Genomic DNA, 22705 nt, shown 5'->3' with positions numbered 1-22705 from the left:
TTGTGATTTCCTATGTACGTCTGCCTACATGTGCCTGTACCCAGTTGTAACTTCCGTTTTGATGAATAACTGAGCCTAAGGTTTCGATTCGAGTATTACTAACTTTCATGATTCATAGTCTGGAATACCATCTTCAGACATTACTGAGTGTACCCTATCCCTAATAGTCTGTTAAGCTGGTGCGGCCAGTTGATCTAGTTATTTAATAATAACATGAGGTTAAAAGCCTCATCAATGTTTTAGACTTAAATTAAGTGGGTCATAGGACTCAAGTGATAAACAAGTGTCTGTGCTTGACACGTGAAGAAGCATAAAAGCAGACAAAAATCCAACACAGAATCTCATTTCCTCATCACCACCATATCTACTTACCTGGTCTGACATCTGAGTCACTTTTACTGTCTCCAACCACAGAGACCTCAAAATTCTCATCTTATCACTTGTCACTGTCTTGCTCTCTTGACATAGCTGCTTGTATGCCTAAGATGGGTGACCTCAAATTCTATGTTCCCTCCAGTCTAATTGTGAGATTCAAAGCAAGTATGTTGTGACCCTTGACAGGTTCCATTTTATAATTTGATGGGGGGGAGAGGGAATTATAATTTCAAAGTTTTATTTTTGAGTACCATATTCCTGTACTTTTGTATATGTAGTACACATTTCTGGAACAATCAAGTCTGATTTTTGTATTGTGGACACAAATGTCAACATTTGTCTATCAAAAAGATCTTTTGTAAAACATTGTCAACCAAGATAGTTACTAGTGATTGAGCTTGTTTCTGCATTGCAACAACTTAATTCACTGTTCATGTTTTATCTACACTCCTGGAAATGGAAAAAAGAACACATTGACACCGGTGTGTCAGACCCACCATACTTACTCCGGACACTGTGAGAGGGGTGTACAAGCAATGATCACACGCATGGCACAGCGGACACACCAGGAACCGCGGTGTTGGCCGTCGAATGGCGCTAGCTGCGCAGCATTTGTGCACCGCCGCCGTCAGTGTCAGCCAGTTTGCCGTGGCATACGGAGCTCCATCGCAGTCTTTAACACTGGTAGCATGCCGCGACAGCGTGGACGTGAACCGTATGTGCAGTTGACGGACTTTGAGCAGGGGCGTATAGTGGGCATGCGGGAGGCCGGGTGGACGTACCGCCGAATTGCTCAACACGTGGGGCGTGAGGTCTCCACAGTACATCGATGTTGTCACCAGTGGTCGGCGGAAGGTGCACGTGCCCGTCGACCTGGGACCGGACCGCAGCGACGCACGGATGCACGCCAAGACCGTAGGATCCTACGCAGTGCCGTAGGGGATCGCACCGCCACTTCCCAGCAAATTAGGGACACTGTTGCTCCTGGGGTATCGGCGAGGACCATTCGCAACCGTCTCCATGAAGCTGGGCTACGGTCCCGCACACCGTTAGGCCGTCTTACGCTCACGCCCCAACATCATGCAGCCCGCCTCCAGTGGTGTCGCGACAGGCGTGAATGGAGGGACGAATGGAGACGTGTCGTCTTCAGCGATGACAGTCGCTTCTGCCTTGGTGCCAGTGATGGTCGTATGCATGTTTGGCGCCATGCAGATGAGCGCCACAATCAGGACTGCATACGACCGAGGCACGCAGGGCCAACACCCGGCATCATGGTGTGGGGAGCGATCTCCTACACTGGCCGTACACCTCTGGTGATCGTCGAGGGGACACTGAATAGTGCACGGTACATCCAAACGGTCATAGAACCCATCGTTCTACCATTCCTAGACCGGCAAGGGAACTTGCTGTTCCAACAGGACAATGCACGTCCGCATGTATCCCGTAGTACCCAATGTGCTCTAGATGGTGTAAGTCAACTACCCTGGCCAGCAAGATCTCCGGATCTGTCCCCCATTGAACATGTTTGGGACTGGATGAAGCGTCGTCTCACGCGGTCTGCACGTCCAGCACGAACGCTGGTCCAACTGAGGCGCCAGGTGGAAATGGCATGGCAAGCCGTTCCACAGGACTACATCCAGCACCTCTACGATCGTCTACATGGGAGAATAGCAGCCTGCATTGCTGCGAAAGGTGGATATACACTGTACTAGTGCCGACATTGTGCATGCTCTGTTGCCTGTGTCTATGTGCCTGTGGTTCTGTCAGTGTGATCATGTGATGTATCTGACCCCAGGAATGTGTCAGTAAAGTTTCCCCTTCCTGGGACAATGAATTCACGGTGTTCTTATTTCCATTTCCAGGAGTGTATACTATTATTCATTGTAATAGCCCTGGAAATATTCAGAGTGCAAAAGTAGCTTCAATTATCTGCTTGTGTAGAGGAAAACAATATCACACATATACAGTAGTCTAGGCTGGAAACACCATGTAATTTTGCAACATGTCATCAGTGCAGAAAACTTTGACACTCAGATGTTTAGGAGGGTGGTAGGAACACAGAATCGAGTGACATTATACTGAGTGCACTATCCAAAAATTACCTCGAGCAATTAAACAGAGTACTGACTCATGGAGATAACATCTTGGACCTACTGATAACAAACAGACCCGAACTTTTCGACTCTATATGTGCAGAACAGGGAATCAGTGATCATAAGGCCATTGCAGCATTCCTGAATATGGAAGTTAATAGGAATACAAAAAAAGAGAGGAAGGGGTATCTGTTTAGCAAGAATAATAGAAGGCAAATTTAAAACTACCTAACAGATCAAAACAAAAATTTCTGTTCTGACACTGACAATGTTGAGTGTTTATGGAAAAAGTTCAAGGCAATCATAAAATGCGTTTTAGACAGGTACGAGCCGAGTAAAACTGTGAGGGATGGGAAAAACCCACCATGGTTCAACAACAAAGTTAGGAAACTACTGCGAAAGCAAAGAGAGCTTCACTCCAAGTTTAAATGCAGCCAAAACCTCTCAGACAAACAGAAGCTAAACGATGTCAAAGTTAGCATAAGGAGGGCTATGCGTGAAGCGTTCTGTGAATTCGAAAGTAAAATTCTATGTACCGACTTGACAGAAAATCCTATTTTCCTTGACTTCCATAAGGCGTTTGATACAGTTCCGCACTGTCACCTGATAAACAAAGTAAGAGCCTACGGAATATCAGACCAGCTGTGTGGCTGGATTGAAGAGTTTTTAGCAAACAGAACACAGCATGTTGTTATCAATGGGGAGACGTGTACAGACATTAAAGTAACCTTTGGCATGCTACAGGGAGTGTTATGGGACCAATTCTTTTCACAATATATATAAATGACCTAGTAGATAGTGTCAGAAGTTCCATGCGGCCTTTCGCGGATAATGCTGTATTATACAGAGAAGTTGCAGCATTAGAAAATTGTAGCAAAATGCAGGAAGATCTGCAGCGGATAGGCACTTGGCGCAGGCAGTGGCAACTGACCCTTAACATAGACAAATGTAATGTATTGCGAATACATAGAAGGATCTTTATTGTATGATTATATGATAGTGAAACAAACACTGGTAGCAGGTACTTCTGTAAAATATCTGGGAGTATGTGTGCAGAACAATTTGAAGTGAAATGATCATATAAAATTAATTGTTGGTAAGGCGGGTACCAGGTTGAGATTCATTAGGAGAGTCCTTAGAAAATGTACTCCATCAACAAAGGAGGTGGCTTACAAAACACTCATTCGACCTGTACTTGAGTATTGCTCATCAGTGTGGGATCCATACCAGATCGGGTTGACGGAGGAGATAGAGAAGATCCAAAGAAGAGCGGCGCGTTTTGTCACAGGGTTATTTGGACACCGAGATAGCGTTACGGATATGTTTAGCAAACTCTGCAGGAGAGGCGCTCTGCATCGTGGTGTAGCTTGCTCGCCAGGTTTCGAGAGAGTGCGTTTCTGGATGAGGTATTGAATATATTGCTTTCCCCCACTTATACCTCCCGAGGAGATCACGAATGTAAAATTAGAGAGATTCGAGCGCGCACGGAGGCTTTCCGGCAGTCATTCTTCCTGCGAACCATACGCGACTGGAACAGAAAAGGGAGGTAATGACAGTGGCACGTAAAGTGCCCTCTGCCACACACCGTTGGGTGGCTTGCAGAGTATAAATGTAGATGTAGATGTAGAAGTAAACTAGAATGAATTAAAACAGCTAATAAAAATGGATTCACAGAATATTTAGATATAAATATGATTTAACACCCTTTCTTTCCGAAAGAAGATACTATTAGCAATATTATTGGAAGATCACACATGCAAAAGATATAAATACTAAACAACAGATTCTTAGATTCAATAATTTTATTTTCTGATCATAAGATAATGATCCAGGAAACAGATGATGACCTACCAAGAGCACTCCACATGTTAGATACCCTATTATTGTATAATTTCATCTTTGTTACAAAGATTGATAGGATACTGAAACAATAAAATGTAACAGTAAAAAACATGACATCTTAAGTTTTTTGTTTTTATGATTACACATGGATACATTGATAACATACACAGAAGTAAAAAAGTTCAGAGCAATCTGTGGTACCAATTGAGTGAGATGGAAAAGTAGTTAAGATGCTTGACTCATATTTTGGACAAGCAAGCTTCAAATTTCCATCTTGCCTCCATAATTTAGGTTCTCCACAGTTTCTCTAAAAGACTTCTGCTAAATACAGTAATGATTCCTTATACAGAGCATAGCTGTTTCCTTCCTTCGTCGCTGTCCAATCATCGATAATGATGTAGATACTAATAAGACATTAAACAACATACTTCCATCTTCCCTTCAAAGGAATTTTCATGAAACATGAAGATAAACTGAAATTAAATTTTAGAAACTGGTAACACTTTTAGTGATGAAATACTGCTGTGAAGAATGAGTTACCAGGAAGATAATAGAGAAAAACAACAAAATTCTGATATGTACTTTCTGAGAGTTAAGTTTTACACTGAATCATATTACAAGGGATGATATTTACAACAGTTTGACTAGATAAAAGTACCACAATAAAATGTATAGGATGTCCCATGAGGAATAGCCAGTATTCAGGTATATGACAGGAATGACAGTTTGAAAAAAAAAAAAAAAAAAAAAAGTCTACCAACCATGGATTCTGAAATGCATTCCTTAAGAGCTATGAGCAGTACTTCATCTTTGCTATTGCGAAACACGTCTAATGTACCGAACAAGAGCCCATAGCTCTTAAGGTATGCATTTCAGAGCCCATGTTTACTAGACTTCTTTGCTTCAAATGGTTGTTTCTGACATACTCCTAAATATTGACTATTCCTCCAGGGGCACCATGTAGATAAAATTCCATATGCTTGTTTAAATAAATGGTTAATCAAGGAAGCTGAGCTAAAAAGTACCAATTGACAGACAGAAATACAAGTCAACCAAATTCACAGCTAATGTATCATTTCAATGTTGACCTGTCCACTTTTGATGTATATATTTAACATTTTCTTGATGTAAATTCCATGGGAAAGGGAACATTTCTCAAAATTATCAGGAAATATTTAAGGGACAGGAAACAGCAAGCATCAAGTTATCAATGTCTAAGATATCATGTGCTTTTGATGGAGCAAAAAGCCCAACTACTAAGGTTAGCCTTAGTTAAACTAAGAATCTTTTAATTGTTATTGTTGTTGCTGCAGCTGCTGTTGCTGTTTCCAGCATATTATTATACCACCACAATGTTTGGGTCACTTCTTAACGGGACAAATACAAGAGGAAATACATACATTTCTGGTCCAAATAGCATGAATCTGAATCAAAATATGAACACACAGTTCTAATTTGTATATGTATAACATGTATTCCTTAATAACATGTAGAGAAATGTATCACAAATAGCACTTTTGGCCATGAATGAATGAATTACAGATTTGTGAAAGATACACAAGTAAGTATAATTATGGTATGAGGATGTCATGTCTTAATGCATTCATCATATCTTCTTTACATAGTAAAGATATTGACAATATCACGTTACATGTTGTCCCTGAAATTGTAAAAAAAGTGCACATTAGTGCATATTCTAAAAAGCATGTGAATGCATATCATACAAAACTAATATTTTGTTATTGTCTCTTCACATAGATCAATTAATGTTTATAATTATCAGCAGATAAGGTTTTATTAAAACTAAAAGATTCCTATGGCATGTTATGCACACTGGATTGAACTAGATCATGTTTACACACCTAACATACATACATGAATGCTACAACTTAACTATGAAGCACTTCATCATGATAAATTAAATATAAAATTTCACCTTTTACTCATAAGTAGCATCACCAATGTTTGGGCACTTTTGTTTCGCTATGAAAAATTACAGTTCATAAGATACAGAACAAATGTGCATTTACTGTTTTACATGCCAATAATTCTTTCTTAAATCATCACTGAACTACTGTGGTGATAAGAATGTTGCAATATACCAATATCATTTTCTCTTTCAGAATACAAATGCTACATTTTGACACAAGATGAGCATGAGTTCCTAGATGAGAAAAATTGTCTGTCTGTAGGATGAAGATGATGGCGAGACTGAAAAGGTTTCAGCCACATTAACCTGTAATGTAGAAATATATCTTCAGTATCTACCACAATGTACAAACCATGTGTTACACACAGTAAGTCATATAACAAAAAGCAAAACTAACAAGGTCAAAGTTTCAGCAAAATGAACCCTGTAAACTGATTAACTTCTGTAAATCAAGAAGCTACTTTGAGGGTGCCCTCACTATTGTTTAAAACAATTTAAATATTTTTATCTCAATACAAGGTATTTACTCAGTGAAACAGAGAAGCATAACTGTTCATCTAACTGATTCACATTACACATATAATTGTACATTCTGTGGGGATTATCTTTAAAAACAAAACATATTGCTAGTGACACACATGAAAATTTCTATGTGTATTAGATATGAAAAGGACACTAGCATGCAAAACTTAAGAATGAAACCCAATTTTGCATGATGTGTCACTACCAAGTAACACAGCTTGGAGCACACATAGAAAGAACTGCTACATAGCACAGAAGATAAATGAAGGAAATACATGATGAGATGAACATCAATGACACTTTTCTTCAAAGAAGATAATTACACTGGAGGCACCACGCTTCATGATGGTCCACTGGAAATTAAAAAAGATGGAACATAGTTCTTAACAGGGTATGTGGTCACCAAGGACAGCAATGCATGCTCAGTAATGTGCTCCCATGCTGGTCACAAGGATGGTAGGGAGTTCTTGTCATAGGACATTCCATTCTTCCACCAGTGTGATTGACAACTGCTGGACGGTCATTGGTGCATGTAGATGTGCTGCAGTATGTTTCTCCAATGCATCTCATAAATGCTTGATGGAACTTAAGTCAAGAGAATGGGAGGTCAGTCCATTTGCTGAATATTCTCTCATTCCAAGAGCTCCACCACCAGTGCTGTTAAATGAGGTCATGCATTGTTATCCATAAAAATGAAGTCTGAACCGAAGGCACCCCCTGAAAAGATGCAGGTGGGAAGAAGTAGAGTGTCACAACGACCAATGAGTGTACCGTGTTCAAAGATTTTGTGGTCATTAAGCCTAAGCAACATTATGTCTGCAACACCACATCAGCTGGACCACCAAAACAATAATGTTAGGCAATGTGGTGGCTGTTGCATCATTGATATGGCACTGATTGGCACAAACTGGACATTATTGCATAGTATAGCTGTTTGATGATGACAGGCTGGCCCCAGGGAGTTTAAATAAAGCTGTTTGTGACTGACCAAGTGGAAGAAACTGGGTTTCTATATCACACAGAAGCATCTTGAACAGGGACGAGAGTCCTAGGCCCAGCTGCTGCTACACAGCACTACAATGAACCACAGAAACGGCCTGATTTTGCTGCAGGGTCTCCACTGACTGGTCACAGACTATGGCTGATGAGGGTGGCTGCTGATGTCCTAGATGTGGCACTTGGCTGTGGTTGTGGCTGTGGCTGTGGCCCATGCCATTACACTTCCTTCCCCCTATGAAAATCCCACCCTCCATATTCCTGTTGTGAATTGGAGGCAACATAAACACTGATATATTTACACTTGGTGTCTCCTACTACACATACATCCTCTTGTTGTTGATTTATGTGATTTATCCTTCCTTTGCTACACACTGACATTTAGTATATGCACTTTCTTTGATTCCTGATATATTCTCCCATTTTTCAGTGAATTCATCATTAGTGAGCAGCAGATTAGGACTCCACTACCTGGGTGGGGGCATGTATCAAGGCAGCTTCCTGGCACTATGATCTGATTTGCTGTTATTTGTTCCTTTCCATATCATCTTCAACCCGTTTACTTGAATAACTCACTAGCTGTCATTAATGCCTATCATGCAGAATACATGTACTATGAGATAAGCCCTTCCTTAACCTATGGAAAACAAAAGTGTCCGACATGAACTGAATAGTAGGTGCACTACCCTACCGTTTGGAATTACTGCCCTGCGTGAATTTTTCAGTTTGTCCACTGTCATATTGTACCACATTTTTATATATTAGCAATTAGGAAAAATGTATTTGCAACAATAAGAAATCCATGATAATCTTGCTTTAGTTGTAATTTCGAGACGTGACTACGGGAATCTGTACAAACTTCCATACTCGATTACCCCTTTCAAGTTTCACTATGTATTGATCCCTCTTGCTCTGAGCGGTTTATCCAGTTGCCCTGTTTCAAGAGCTCTCCTATGCCACTGTTCCAGATATGGGCACTAGGCCACCTCCACCTGCACTTTGCAATAATCCTGTAATTTCCCCAGCTACAGGTGCTAGCTTTAACTGTTCTGCTCAACAATTCTATAATTCACATTTAATTCTTACAGGCTACAGGCACTGTACCAGCCCCACTTGCATCATATAAGAAGAATACCTTTAATTCCTTCACTTCCATGAATCTTCCCAACATCTGATAGATGTTCCTGCTATGTCACGTCTTTCATCTGATTTGTTGCTGTTGTTGGATATATCATTGTCATGAACATTGCTTCTCAAGCGACCTGGACTAGTTTAATCTACAATGTCATGGCCAATGACACTTCTTGTGCTCTTATGATATCTCAGCACTTTTGTTGTTTTGCAAAAAATGTATTTGGGATACCCAAGGCTTCCCATGCCTGAGCCATGCACGCTCCAGCACTGGCCTGTATAACACCCTTTTTGGGGTGTATACCGTGCCAACCACAGGGTGTAACAGTGCTTGGAGTAGAGACCCCAGGCAAAGTGCACTGGGTGCATGTCACAGGAGTTAACAGTTCAGCTCTTGGTCGTTTGCTGTCTACTAAAACTAACTAATTCTGATATCAAGGAAAAAGCACAGAGAGGTAAAGCCGAAGGATGTAAAGATCCTATGAATGGTTTTAAGTTAAAGTCCAAGCTGCTGCTTACTGATATTTGTGCTGTCCATGATGATGGAATATAAATTCACTATTACGGACTTCTCCACAGCAATGGCCCCTCACTTAGTTTGCTTTTATAGCAAATTTCTCACCCAGCACAAAGTCCCAGGCAATTGGAAAAAAGCACAGCTGACTCCTGTATATAAGAAGGGTAAAAGAACAGACCTACAAAATTCCAAACCAGTATCCTTAACATCAATTTGTTGCACATTTCTTAAGCATATTCTCAGTTTGAATTCAGTAAATTTCCCTGGGATGGAAAAGCTTTTGTCCACATGTCAGCATGAATTTAGAAAGTATCACTCATGTACAATCCAGGTTGTCCTTTTCTCACACAGTATCCTGTGGATGAAAGGTGACAGGCAGATTCCATATTCCTAGATCTCTGGAAAATGTTTGACATGGTTCTCCACTGTAGACTGTTAATGTTTGTATGAGCACAAAAAAGAAGTTCACAGATATGTGAGTGCCTCAAAAGACTTCTTAAGTAAAAAAAGCCCAGTAAATTGTCCTTGATTGTGAGTGTCCATCAGAAAGAAGGGTTTCATTAGATGTGCTCCCAGGAAGTGTGGTACGCCTGCTCATACTCCCCATATATACAGGGTCTCTCTCCCAAGAGTTGTCAGGCACGTTTTCTCTAGTTTTCATAATGTGTTTTTGGAGTCAGCCCAAGTAAATATTGCTCATCATGTCTTTCAGACAATACCCAGTGTTGTCAGAAAGTGATAACTTGCTTTGCAATAACAAATAAAATGATTTTTAATGTGGAATATTACATTCCCATTCGATAGAGCAGTCCCAGATTAGTCTAGTATGCTATTTGTTTTGCTGATCTGAACTAATAGAGATGGTAAAACCCAAAGAATAGCCAGTACTTGAGCAGTGACAGCGGCATCCTGGCCCATGCTGACTGCTAACACCATGCAGTAGCACTGTTCAGTCGCTGGTGGGGCACTGGTTATTTTTCACGTTTTACTGTCCCTGTTAACCTTTTAAGTGGGCATGATGAATATATCCATCCGTGCTCTGCTATTGCACAGTGGGTTCAATGGATATATCCGTCCACTGCTTTCTGTGGCTAGTAGCTAGTGGGAATGACGAGTTATCGGCCTGCCGTTGACACTGTGGTATTAGTTGAGCTTCATCCACTAAATGGCATGCAACACAGTGTGTTCTAGGCTAGTTATAACATTGTCCATCTGAGGGCACATTGAGAAAATGCGCCCTGTGAAGCAGCCGCAGAAGCGCGCCTTTTTCGTCTGTGTTTACCGCAGCGTTAGTGAGTGATCTTTTGCAATGGCAAAAAGAAGTCATTTATTAGATTCGGAGATTGAGAAGCTGCTTTTAGAAAGTGACGATAATTTCATTGACAGTTCTGAAAGTTTACAAGATACAGATGTTGAGGCTGGTGAAAGTGACTTCGATTCATAAACATCTGACAACAAGACACTACTGCAGCAGACGGTACATAGTGAATTTGTGCATGCTAGTTCAGTTCGTATTCAATATTTGTTCAGTGGTAATAGTGGTACAGTTTTGCCTCTAGAAAAAACAATGTGATGAGTTGTTTTATGTGTTTTGTGGATGATGTTTTGTGCACAATGGTAGCTGAACAGACAAACTTATATGCAGAATAATTCATAGCTTCTCATCCCAATTCAGCAGCACGCTCCAGGGTTCACAGTTGGCAGAATACTACATGCGACAAGGTAAAAACACTTATTGGAATGCTTGTACTTCAAGGAATTCTTCACAAACCAGACCACAAAATGTACTTTTTAAAGAGGGAATCAGTTGACACACCTTTCTTCAGGAAAGTAATGAGTGAAAAGCGGTTTCATCTTCTATTGAAATTCCTCCACTTTACTGACAATACCTCATATGATCCACTAGGCACTACCAGCAGAAAACTATTCAAAATTCACCCCATTATGGAGCATCTGTGGCGTAAATTCAGATCAGTGTACATGCCAGAAATGAACATCACCGTTGACAAATCGTTGTTGCTCTGGAAAGGACGGCTTGGATGGAAGCAATATATTCCATCAAAGCGTAGCAGATTTGGCATCAAATTGTACAAACTCTGTGAAAGCAGTTCCAGGTATGTATGGGACTTTATTGTTTACACTGGAAAGGACACTAATTATGGTAGCCACTATGCAGATGACAAAATAACCTCTCGAATTGTTTTGGAGTTTACACACAATCCACTTGGGAAAGGCCACTAATTTATGTTGACAACTGGTACATCAGTACAGATTTGGTGGACAAACTAACCAGCAACAACACCGATGTTGTCGGCACAATGCGGCAAGACAGGAAGGGGTTCCCTGACTTCATAAAAAAGGAAAAACTGAAGAAAGTGGAGTACATAACAGGGTACAAAGGCAAGCAGATGGTAATGAAATGGAAAGACAAAAGAGACGTTGTTATGGTCAGCACCTTCCATGACGGTACAGTTGTAAATGTAAACTCAAAGAAGGGAATCGTTCAAAAGTGACAAGTTGTCGTTGACTACAACAAGAATATGGGGGGCGTGGATAGGTGCGATTCTCAGTTACAAAGCTACCAGATGGCCAGAAGCAGGCTGAAAAAATACTATCAGAAGCTTTTCTGCCACTTGTTGGACATTGCATGCTACAATGCATACATCCTGTACAAGAAGCATGATGGTGAACAAAGTAGAATGAGCGTCCTGATTAGTCTTGGTGAACAGTTGACCATATCTTCACTACATCAAGGGACATCAGTAGGACGCCCACCAGCAACACACCTTACAGCCAAGCACTTTCCAGACCTTCTGCCACCCACAATGAAGAAAAGACCAACGAGGAGGTGAGTGGTGTGAACTAGAAAAGGCCTTTGCAAAGAGACTTCATACTGGTGCACAGAATGCGAAGTTTCCTTGTGTGCAGCACCTTGTTTTAAAACGTTTCACACTGAAAACGATATGTAATATTGTGAAAATACAGTTTTGTTAACTTCTGCAATATATTTTATTCATTTCCACCCAATATCAATTTAAATTCAACAATAAAAATGCAAAGGAAAATGTGAGAACAGTGCGCAGCACCACCACGAACGGACATGCTGGCATATATTACCCACTGTGGAAGAGGCGCGCGCGTGTGCAAACTACCCAATTAACAGGTTAATACTTATTGATGAAACGAAAATCGCACTAGAGTTATTTGTGACCAGTCTATCAGACAGGCATGTAAAATCCTAATTTAAAAATCATTTTGTTCATAATTAGAAACAAACCAAAGCTTCCTATCAACAGTGGGTGTCATATCAAAGATGTGATGAGTAACATTTGTTTGACCTGACTCCAGCTACACACTGCAAAACTGAAATTGCATGTATCTGCTGAAACATCAAAGGAAATGTGCCTGATGACTCTTAGGATAGACACCCTATACAAACAATCTGACAGGCAAGTTAGCAGCAATCTGAAGCTGTTTGCTGATACTGCTGTGGTGTATGGGAAGGGGTCATCATTGAGTGACTGTAGGAGGATACAAGATGGCTTAGACAAAATTATACTTGGTGAGATGAATTGCAGCTTACTCTAAATGCAGAAAAATGTAAGTTAATGTAGGTGAGTAGGAAAAACATACCCATGATGTTCAAATACAGAACTAGTAGTGTCCTGCTCGCCCTACACATGTTGCTGCAAAGTGATATGAAATTGAATAATCATGTAAGAATGGCAGTAGGGGACAGAAAAGGTTGACTCTGATTTATTGGGAGAATTTTAGAAAAGTGTAGCTCATATATAGAGAAGATTGCATAAAGAACACTAATTGAGTGCTGCTCAAGTGTTTGGGATCCCCACCAGGTTGGATTAAAGTAAGACATTGAAGCAATTCAGAGGCTAGCTGCTAGATTTGTTTGATCAAGATGTGAATATTTTGGAGATGCTCTGTGAACCAAAATCAGAGTCCCTGGAGGGAAGACAACATTCTTCTCACAAAACACTATTGAGAAAATATAGAGAACTGGCATTTCAAGCTGACTGCAGAATGATTCTACTGCTTTCACTGTACATTTCACATAAGAACCACAAAGTTAAGATAAGAGAAACTAGGGCATGTATGTACAGTGATGTTTCTCTCCCTCTCTTTGTGAGTGGAACAGGGAAGGAAATGACTAGTAATGGTATGAGGTACTCTCTGCCACACATCATATGCTGACTTGTGGAGTACGTATGTAGATACAGATGCACAGCCTTCAGAATTCTGTCTTCCACCCACACCTTCCTCTAGCCTTCTTCTCCCTTGTTAGTTTTTCTTTCTACCAGTCAATCTTCTTTTCTTTTTTTCCATCCACCCACTCCCATTCCCCCTTCACACAGATGCTGCTGGTAAATTACACTGAATGTTCCTACAACAGAAGCACTGAATTGAATAGTGTATTCCATTCGTTGTCCCATCTTCATCATAAGTAGTTCTTTTGACACTGAATGTATTGGTAGAAAAAGCAGGTACTGGATGGATACAAGAAACCCTTTTAGTTCCGTCTATTTACAGCTATTCATTTTTCAATGCTGCTAGTACCGATCCCTGGAAAGTAAGGCAAATACGCCAGAATGGTGTCTCCTTGTGTGTTGACCTCCAGTCTCTGGCCCAGCAAAAGGTACTGCAGACTATGCGCCACAACTGCTGCTCTATCAGAGAATTCACTGAGTTTCCAGCTGTAGTAGCCTGGTTGCAGTGTCAGCTGCTGACATCGAGAACATGGCAGACTGCATCTTTTGCTAATGGAACAGGGCAAAAGAGTCCTCACTTCAACCTTAGCACATGCAGAGGTGGCTGGATCCCAGTGTTGTAGACCTTTGAGAGTGCAGAGGTGCCCAAGCACCCAGATGGTCAGTCTACAGTCAAATGTTTGTGGCCCACCAACAGTGGTGATGGCTGTGCCATTGGTATGGTGTTGAATGGCCCAGTCTGGACATTGTAGCATAGTCTACATCTACATCTATGTGATTACTCTGCTATTCACAATAAAGTGCCTGACAGAGGGTTCAATGAACCACTTTCAAGCTGTCTCTCTACTATTCCACTCTTGAACGGCGCGCGGGAAAAATGAGCACTTAAATTTTTCTGTGCGAGCCCTGATTTCTCTTATTTTATCTAGAGCTGCCCAGTGCTGACCATATTGAAGAAGCCATGTTCCTATGTCAAGCATTGGGGGGGGGGGGGGGGGGGGGGAGGAGTGACCATATGGAAGAAGCCATGTTCCTATGTCAAGAAGATGCATTCCAAAATGGGGAGCAGTGCCCTAGCCTAGCAGTTGCTACATGATAGTACATTGAAACATGGAATCAGCCTGCTTTTGCTGAGGGTGCTGCAATGGCAGACCACTGACTTTAGCTGACGGGAATGGCTGGTAATATACTAGATGCAATACTTGGCTGTGTCTCTGACATTTGCCATTACAGCTACATGATTGGATGTTGCCCAACTGTTTCCCAAGGCTAATTTGCCCATCCAGTTGCAGAGCATTCTGCTCAGCACAGTGTAGCCGACTTCAGTAGTTGCTTCACAATCCCTATTGGCTGGATCCTCCACACACCCACCACTCCAGCATCTCAGCACCTTGCTGAGGTGACGAATGCCTCTCCAAAATATCCTTTGGTCCTGCTATACTGGACTCAATCCATGCTACTTTCTTTCCTCGAGTTAAATATTCATCAAAATAGCTATATCTGTAACATTCATGGAATATCAGCTTACAGATATGTACTATAGTACATATAGTTTATGAGGTTATCAGGTGGATCAGTGGATTCAGTTTAGAGTCTTATGGAATGGACATCAGTATGTTTCAACTTATTTTTGTGATGTGATATAAGTCTTTTTTTCACAATTTTCAGATCATATGCTGTCAGTATGTGCAATTATATTTTCTAGACAGATTTATAATTTTATTCCAAAATCAAATGAGAATTATATTGCAATGAGCTTTTGGAAATCCATTATGTGAAAGATGAATATTGAATTATTGCTTTCTTGAATCTGTGATCTGTAACATATTTGTTCATCACGTCTTCTTTGGCAAACATATATTTTTATAAAGCAAGAGCTGTGAAGTAGTATTCATTGCAGGGATGTGAAATGGATTTGATGGAGATGAGTTGCATGTAAAGTTTCTTAGAACGTGGGTGAAAGAAATTTGTTCACAAGACTGAATAAATAAATGTCATAGTCACTAACCAAAGATTGAACTGATTAGTTCACTCTCAAATATCTGACTAACATGATGTATGTGGATTTAGCACAGAACTTGTGGACCTAAAGAACTATGTTGTCAATTGGCTACACTGAATGAACAACTGCAATGAGGTAATATAATAAGTTAAAAGTTAGTTTTACTGTTTGTTATCATTCATTCTTTAGAATGTTCTGAATGTCCATTTCATTGAAATACAACACACAAAGAAATGTTTCATGGCTAGGCAAGAATGACTACCTTAGAAGTTGTAAGAACATAAAATGACGTAAGCATATAATAACTTTAAGAGAACACTGACTGTTTTATACAGGATAAATATTATGTTCTGCTGTAATATCTCTCTCTCTCTCTCTCTCTCTCTCTCTCTCTCTCTCTCTCTCTCTCTCTCTCTCTCTCTCTCTCTCTGTGTGTGTGTGTGTGTGTGTGTGTGTGGGTAGGTGGGTTGGTGGTGGTGCTGGTGTGTGTGTGTGTGTGTGTGTGTGTGTGTGTGTGTGTGTGTGTGGGTGGGTGGGTGTGTGTGTGTGTGGGTGTGGGTGGGTTGCTGGGTGAGCTTGTGCATGCGTGTGTAACCACCAGAGGGTACCTTGTGCCACTATAGTCATTCCTTTTCCTGTTCCACTCACAGACTGAATGAAGGAAAAAGGACTGTCTATATGCCTCAATATGACTCCTAATTTCTCTTATCTTGTCTTCATGGTCCTTATGTGAAATGTATGTTGGCAAAATTAGAATTGTTCTGCAGCCATTTGAAAGTGCCAGTGCTCTAAATTTTTTCAACAGTGTTTTGCAAAAATAATGTCATGTTTCCTCCAGGGAGTCCTGTTTGAGTTAATGAAGCATCTGTGTCATATCAGCATGTAACTGCTGGTAATAAATCTATCAGCATGCCTCTGAATTGGCTCAATGTCTTCCTTTAATCTGACCTGATGGGGATCCCAAACACTTGAGCAGTAATCTCAGAATGGTTCACACTACTGTTCTATATACAATCTCATTGAAAGACAGGCTTCCAAATAATAAAAGTCTGCCATCTGCCTTCACTACTACCAAAGTTATAGGATCATTCCATTCACTTTTCAACTTAATAGCTAGACATTTAATCATCATGACTGTGTCAAGCAGCACATCACCAATACTGTATTCAAACATTATGAAGTTGGCAGGGTTGTTTTTGCTAATCACCTGAATTAACTTATATTTTTCTACATTAAGAGAAATCTACCAAACAGAAACTCTGTTTGTTGGTTGGTTGATTTGGGGGAATTGATCAAACAGAGAGGTCATTGGTCCCATCAGATTAGGGAAGGATGGGGAAGGAAGTTGGTCATGCCCTTTCAAAGGAACTGTCCAGGCATTTGCCTGAACTGATTTATGGAAATCACGGAAAACCTCAATCAGGATGGCCAGATGTAGGTTTGAACCATTGTCCTCCCAAATGTGAGTCCAGTGTGCTAACCACTGTGCCACCTCACTCAGTGAGAAATTCTGTCTAAGTCATCCTGTATTCTTCTAAAGTCACACAATGATAACACGTCTCTGTATTTTCAAATGAAGTCATTCTGCTTCAGTGTGTTAAAATATTATTTATTGTGACTGTAGTTTTGACACATGGTCATTTTCAGACATTGTGGGATGTCGACTTTTCAGGCTTTACCAATGGATCTGTTGCAAATATGCTTCTCAGGTTTGCCCCTAGATTGTATTGTGCAAATCCCACAATATTTTATTGGCACAACATCTTCAGGTGGTGGTACTTGCTGCTGTCACTGTTGTGAGTCACGAGCTGTCATGACTCGGCACAACACGGAGGTGCCTTACACTCTTTGGTGCATAGAGTACACACGGCCTCAGATGCCGACAGTCTACCTGGTAAGCTACAACACCTATGAACAGCAGTTCAGCAGAATGCTACTCCTATAGATAGCTAAGCCACACATTCTGTTCTGAGCTAATTCAAAGCAGGGATGTAAATGAAGATGTGCAGGCACCCATTGGAACAGTGGTCCTGCCCTATTTTGGCAGCTTATCTTCCAGAATACAGAGAATCATCAATAGGAATGACATCAAGTGTGCTTTTCAGCCAGCAGCAAAATTGAGGAATTTATTGTACTTGGTCAAAGATGACCTTGGCCTTGGGAAATACTTGTGTATAAGATCCCATGCCAAAGTGGGAAATCTTATACTGGGCAGACATGCCAAACCATGCAAGAATGTTGTGTTGAACATCATTATCATACACGCCTGAGGCAACCTGATAAATTGTGGCACTGGAGCATTGCCTGGACATAGAACATTGCACATTTTACAAACAGACTGAAATTTTATCTCCAGCATCATCTTTCTGGGGCTGTTTTATTAAGGCGGCCGTTTATATCCATATGGCAGACAAACATATCAACAAGGATGCAGGTTTTCAATTAAGCGCCACCTGGAATCTAGCACTGGGCGCCATTACATCACAATCAGGAAAAGAAGAACTTCAGAGTCATGACTCGACACAATGCACTGCTGAAATTTAATTCAGCTTTTAACCACAGGAGTATCCAGCAGCACAGTCAGTGCCCACAGCACATGTGTGGAAGGCCTTTCTGTGTCTCCTGGAAGGGAGCACTAGGAGCACCACTTTCTTCCAACTGCAAGTGTCTTCCCACACATGTGTATTACCTGCTCCTGGCCTGATGAATTTTGATGCCACCATGCAATAATCATCAGTCACATCTTGCAGCAGTGACAGCAGCAACCACCACCACCTGAAGAAGTCAAGCAGCTGCATCGATGAAAATATTGTGGGATTTACACAATACAATCTCGCAGCAAACCCAATAAGTGCATTTGCACTGTGGAATGCTGTAATCTGTTCAACAACATAAAACTCTGACATGCTGGAACACAGTTTACAGCACTGTAAAAGCAAATGCATGTGATGGTGTAAATTTATCCACTGTGCCATACTCCATTCCAACTTTTCTGCAGCCTTTTTTGAAATGAGAGTGCCACTATCTCTGCTTCTTCACCATTTTTTTTATGTACTACTAAACCACAGTGGGCCTTTTCCACCCTTAATCCACTTACTTGTAACGTACCTCTACAGAGTGTGACTTACAATAAGATTAAACTTTGCCCACCATTCCTTTGCACCCACCATATTTAAACTAAATGATGTCTATTCATTGTCTAAGTAGGATGTTAACAAGTGCTTATCTGCTCTATCCAGCATAAAAACTCTCCTAGCCTTCTTGATAGATTTATGAAATTTAGTAACCATAGTCACTATGATGACTTCATGATCACTAGTCCCTCTCTCTATACTGACACAATTAGTAAGGTCAGACCTGTTTGTATCTGCAAGATCTAAAATATCTCCATTGTGTGGGGGTTACTGAACTAGGTGCTCAAGGCAGTTTTTGGAAAATGTGCTCAGAACTGCTTCACATGCTTTTCCGTCCATAACACCTGCAGTGAATCCATAGACGTACAAGTATATACTCAATAGGTTAGAGTCACCTCAAACTAATGATTACATGATTGAGGTACTTTCAACTACTAACCACAGACTTTCTCTGAATGATTTACAACTGTTACAATAGACCAGGTGGTCACCACAAACATCTGATGATTAATTTGAGTTCACCTAGGCCAGTTACTCACATCCAGATAACTTTGCAGTCACAATTTTGATCCCTGTAGACAAAATATTTTTGTCAGTTTCTGTGAACACTCCCCCTCCTATGGCATATATGTTCCATGTCTTGCTAAATACTGCAGAGCATCTACTTTGGGTTTCATGATGCTATCAGTTCTGAGTGTAATTAGTGTGTGTTTGCTTTTGTGGAAGGTATAAATTCAGGATTACTTCAGCAATTAACTGTTAAAATGTTGACATTCAAAGTGATTTCACTTTGTACATGATCTGATTATACTTCCTGCATGTTGAGTGGTGAGCTTTCATTAGAAGGCCTCAAACTTTTGTCTAACCTAGAAAAAAAAAACACATGTGCACTCTGCTACCCAACCACATGCTATCTTTGCATAGTGCACTCCTTACTTATCAAGGAGACTATTAAAATTATCCACCCCAAAATACAAGTCAAGAAATGTGCAGCCAAGACTGGCACAGAAGTAATGGAGCTTTTGGTTGAGACTCTCCACTCAGCTCCAAACCAAAGGACCTCGATCAATTTTGGGTATGATACTGCAAACTATGGGCTCTAGTTGCACCCTGTAACCAAGGCCAGCAGTCTTCATCATATAAATATCTATTCCAACATTTCAGCAAGAAAATAACATTTGAATTTATAAAATGAAATTATCATGAGAACATGTGAAACAATACTAAAATAATCTGTAACAACACAAATAATATGTTATTAGCATAACATCATTAGCCAGTCTTAAAGGTGCGTAACCACCATAGACTGATGCAACCAGCAACATTATGCCAACATTTTAGGTTCCAGTATATCATTACAACCAATGTTTGGCAACCAATGAAGTTACTTAAATTTGGGGTTCCAGCATTATAACAGGAAGATTATGTGACAGCTTGAGTGTCTACATGACAACACACTATTTCATAGCACTATTACGTAGTGTTCACCCAGCCAGCAAATGGCATCAAGTCAGCAGTCACTCCAGAGTGGAGAAGTTTTGTGGCTCAAGCACTGTCTGCCACTATCAAAACTGGTCAGCATCATCAATAGGACAATTTGCCATACAGTTTCACATTTAGCACTGACAGGACTGAGGGTTGAATTGGGTCCCTGCTAGCCACTGCCTATTTAGCAGCTGGCATTACTGGATATTGCTAGGCAGATGTCAGGGGCCAGAATTTTGTTCCTGAAAGCCATTATCTATGTTGCAAGCTGCAGTGTGGTAGGTCATAGCCATCACTCATTGTGTGGTTGTGAAGTAAGGCTGTGTCACCAGCATTGATTTAGCATCAAATGTCACTGAGTTGACTGATTTAGCATCAAATGTCACTGAGTTGCCTGCCCAGCAAAAACACTCTGCTGCAAGCCAAGCTGTGCTGTGATGGCCATGGCTGGGATCCTGACAGTGTACCACTGTTGAGGACAGTGGGTTTGATGCCAACCCTTCCTGCCGGACATGGGCATGGAGCATCAAGGTACTCTGTAAAAGAGTAATAAATGAATATGGTTGCAGCATGAGTGTTGCTAAATTTAGTCCTGCTTCCCACTAGTGAGTCCACAAGCTTGACATGATGTGGTCAGAAAAAGACAAAACGTTGGATAGTTCAGTCAGTAAACCACTTGCCTGCAAAACGCAGAGGTCTAAGGTCTAAGTCTCAGTCTGCAACACAGTTTCAGTCCATTCTTCTTCATTCTCTCCAGTAGTGTACGACTTGCCCAGAGTATTCACAATGGAAATGCTCTGGCATGCTGTATTCTGTTCTAAAAATCTCTGTTTTTCTGCAAGGTGACCAAACTGAGAAGGGGGATGGTGGTATCTACGTTGCTAAGAATCTTGGACATTGTCTAAGGATTGCAGCATAAGTCTGGGATTTATAATTCTACACTCCTGGAAATTGAAATAAGAACACCGTGAATTCATTGTCCCAGGAAGGGGAAACTTTATTGACACATTCCTGGGGTCAGATACATCACATGATCACACTGACAGAACCACAGGCACATAGACACAGGTAACAGAGCATGCACAATGTCGGCACTAGTACAGTGTATATCCACCTTTTGCAGCAATGCAGGCTGCTATTCTCCCATGGAGACGATCGTAGAGATGCTGGATGTAGTCCTGTGGAACGGCTTGCCATGCCAATTCCACCTGGCGCCTCAGTTGGACCAGCGTTCGTGCTGGACGTGCAGACCGAGTGAGACAACGCTTCATCCAGTCCCAAACATGCTGAATAGGGGACAGATCCGGAGATCTTGCTGGCCAAGGTAGTTGACTTACACCTTCTAGAGCACGTTGGGTGGCACGGGATACATGCGGACGTGCATTGTCCTGTTGGAACAGCAAGTTCCCTTGCCGGTCTAGGAATGGTAGAACGATGGGTTCGATGACGGTTTGGATGTACCGTGCACTATTCAGTGTCCCCTCGACGATCACCAGAGGTGTACGGCCAGTGTAGGAGATCGCTCCCCACACCATGATGCCGGGTGTTGGCCCTGTGTGCCTCGGTCGTATGCAGTCCTGATTGTGGCGCTCACCTGCACGGCGCCAAACATGCATACGACCATCATTGGCACCAAGGCAGAAGCGACTCTCATCGCTGAAGACGACACGTCTCCATTCATCCCTCCATTCACACCTGTCGCGACACCACTGGAGGCGGGCTGCACGATGTTGGGGCGTGAGCGGAAGACGGCCTAACGGTGTGCGGGACCGTAGCCCAGCTTCATGGAGATGGTTGCGAATGGTCCTCGCCGATACCCCAGGAGCAACAGTGTCCCTAATTTGCTTGGAAGTGGCGGTGCGGTCCCCTACGGCACTGTGTAGGATCCTACGGTCTTGGCGTGCATCCGTGCGTCGCTGCGGTCCGGTCCCAGGTCGACGGGCATGTGCACCTTCCGCCGATCACTGGCGACAACATCGATGTACTGTGGAGACCTCACGCCCCATGTGTTGAGCAATTCGGCAGTACGTCCACCCGGACTCCAGCATGCCCACTATATGCCCTCACTCAAAGTCCGTCAACTGCACATACGGTTCACGTCCACGCTGTCGCGGCATGCTACCAGTGTTAAAGACTGCGATGGAGCTCCATATGCCACGGCAAACTGGCTGACACTGACGGCGGCGGTGCACAAATGCTGCGCAGCTAGCGCCATTCGACGGCCAACACCGCGGTTCCTGGTGTGTCCGCTGTGCCATGCATGTGATCATTGCTTGTACAGCCCTCTCGCAGTGTCCGGAGCAAGTATGGTGGGTCTGACACACCGGTGTCAATGTGTTCTTTTTTCCATTTCCAGGAGTGTATTTCTCCCCTTGGTTTGTGTAGCAGAGATGGGTGCCAATGATCACTATCCTATTTCTTCTCATACCATTTGCTGTATTAGCAGCAAAATGTT

The 22705-nt window shown here is 41.8% G+C and overlaps 1 protein-coding gene across 4 annotated transcripts in view; it reads right to left on the bottom strand.

The window, feature by feature from the left end:
- The window catches only part of LOC126298905 (solute carrier family 35 member E3-like), a 162807-nt gene that overhangs the window by 10179 nt on the left and 129923 nt on the right, over positions 1-22705 (bottom strand). Inside the window, exon 7 of one of the 4 annotated variants that reach the window (XM_049990446.1) lies at positions 5086-6546. The exons of 2 other annotated variants lie outside the window; for them this stretch is intronic. The gene's annotated coding sequence lies outside the window, so the exon portion shown is untranslated. Of the gene's footprint in view, positions 1-5085; positions 6547-22705 lie in introns of those variants that run through there. One more of the 4 variants, XM_049990447.1, reaches the window with a different exon arrangement.

This window comes from Schistocerca gregaria, chromosome X (genome assembly GCF_023897955.1).
Source record: "Schistocerca gregaria isolate iqSchGreg1 chromosome X, iqSchGreg1.2, whole genome shotgun sequence".
NCBI lineage: Eukaryota > Metazoa > Arthropoda > Insecta > Orthoptera > Acrididae > Schistocerca > Schistocerca gregaria.
This window is presented reverse-complemented; position numbering and strand designations above follow the sequence as displayed.